This window comes from Elephantulus edwardii, unplaced genomic scaffold (genome assembly GCF_000299155.1).
Source record: "Elephantulus edwardii isolate Elephantulus edwardi_28Jun2011 unplaced genomic scaffold, EleEdw1.0 scaffold00020, whole genome shotgun sequence".
In the NCBI taxonomy this organism is placed as follows: Eukaryota; Metazoa; Chordata; class Mammalia; order Macroscelidea; family Macroscelididae; genus Elephantulus; species Elephantulus edwardii.
This window is the reverse complement of record NW_006399770.1, coordinates 17,658,721-17,661,247: the sequence shown is the minus strand read 5'-3', so window position 1 is coordinate 17,661,247 and position 2,527 is coordinate 17,658,721.

The following is a 2,527-nucleotide window of genomic DNA, read 5'->3' as shown; positions in this document are numbered from 1 at the left end:
CTCCTGTCAGAAACCTCTTCAAAGTGCTAAAGAGCAAGAATGTCAGTCTAGAGACTAAGGCCAGCTTTATCCATACCATGATCTTCACAATTACGTTCTGTGTATCAGAGAGCTGGACAATAACTAAGGATGACATAATAATTGATGCCTGTGACTTGTGCTAAAGAAGAATAAAGAACATACATGATTGTGTTGAACAGTCCACGGACCACCAGGAGAACAACAGGTCTTAGGGTGAAATCAAATTTCTTTGGAAGCATCTGTTTTTCAGTTAGCACTATTCCTTACCCAATATGTCACCAAAGTTCCTTTTTCTAGTTTGTAGCTGAATGATTTGCAAATTCCTGAAAACCTTCTGCAAGTTCAGCTATGAATTTGTTCTGATTTGACTGTAATGAGTTGATTTGAAAAAGTCTTTTCACCTTGCCTAGTTCCTAGAATGTGTTCAAACTAAATCTTGCAAGCCCAAGGAGATGAATGTATGACATTTTCTGTTAGCTGTCACTCTTTCTGAACTGATTAGATCTAGAGCTTACTGTTCCAGGGTGAACTTTATTACCACCTTTAAGTGATAAATTGATTTTTTTATGCACATTCTTTTTTTCCACATACAAAGAAGGTTTCACTTTATGTCACATTCTCTCAGTGGTGAGATATTACATGTCAGGATGTTTTTTCTCAAAAATACTTTCCTGCTGGAGGATACATATAATTTTTTTGGCTATTTTCCTGGTCTCATGCCATACAGAAGAATAAGGATCACACTATTAGTTTTAAAATACTCAAACCTAAAATTATCCTGGCAGCCTTATATGTTAGAAAGTCATCCAAATACTGTGCTGATGTTTCTGTTGTGGTCTGTCATCACCTTGCTAATACCAATCAAAGGCTGCAGAAGCAACTAAATTAGGTTAGCTGATTACTGACTTCCGTGTCAATATCATTTGGCTCTAAACACTGTTTTTACAAAGTGTAGCAATTTAAAAATCTCTCCTTCCTTGCAGTATATAACTGCAAAAACTCTATTGATTTAGATTTTTGAGTACTTTCATCTTCCTCTGTAGTCTTCTGTCTTGAAAGAAATGTAGTCAGGGAACTCTTTAAGAGAAAAAGATGGTAAAACTTCATCTCACAGACTTTGGGTTTGTTGTTAGAGAGCAACCAGCCCTTAAACAATGCCTAGTGCTTGGAAAAGTAGAGCATCAGGGAAAGAGAGCAAGACACTCAATGATATTGATTGATACAGTGACTACAAACACCACAATTACGGTGAAAATTGTAAAGATGGTGCAGAAGCAGGCTAGTTTTCTATCTGTTATTCATAGGATCACTATGAGTTGGAACCAGTTTCATAGCACCTAACAGCATATATGAGCAGTCAGGAAATAAGGAGACACATAGCACTGGAAAAATCTGCAGTTAGGAACCTTTCCAATTTATTGAGGAGTAGTAATGTCAGTATTAGGACTAAGGTGTGTATGATTCAGGCCATAGTCTTTTTGATAACTAGCTGCACATATGAGACCTGGACAACGAATAAGGATGACAGAAAAAGAATTGACAACTTTGCTCTGTGGTGTTGGAAATGAGCACTGAACATCCCATGGATGGCCAAGAGAACAAACAGATATGTCTTGGAGAGGGTGCAGCAGGATTGCTCTTTGGAGGCAAGAATGATGACACTTCGTCTCATGATGACACTTCGGACATGATGTTAGGAATGTGGAGGGTCAGTGAAGGAGAGGAAGACCCTCATCCAGATGGATTGACACAGTGACTGCTGCAATGGACTTTTGTGTGTCAGGAAGTGTGAGGATAGCGCAGGACAAAACAGGGTTCAGATCTTTTGTTCATAGGGTGCTCAACCAGACGGCATCTAACAATAACAACTACATGCTTTGGGCATATTGCTCGTGCTTGGGAAGGTGAACGATCAGGGAAAGGGAGAAAACTTCAGCAAGAGGAATAGACAAAGCAACTGCAGCAAGGTTTCAAATATGTCAGAAATGATGGGGACAGTACAGGAAAAGTCAGAGTTCAGGTCCTCTGTTGTTCATAGAGTTGCTATGAGTCGTACTCAACTTGACAACATCAAAGTAAAAACAAGAACAAAGCACAATGATTACTGAGTGAGGTGAACTGCAACAAACCAGGAAAAGAGTGAATTTAGAATCACTATCTCAAAGCACTTAAATGCCAAAATATGATTCTAGAGGTTTGATTCAATCATGTATATTTATATAGAACAAGCAAATTGCTTTTCCAATTTGAAGTTTATGTAACAGGCGGGGACCTAGAAAGCTCGAGCTGTAATCAAAGAAGCAAATGATGACTCAGTGCCCTGACTTTTTTCATTTATATACATTGTGGGTATTATACAATAATTCCTAGCGTTGTTGCTATAGTGTACACTCAAATTGAAATAAACTCATAGCTGACATTGTGTTTTATATAATTAATTACTATTGATCCATGCCTTTTGTCACACCTTTTCATATCACCTATGTGTCTTTTCTATTTCTTTAAC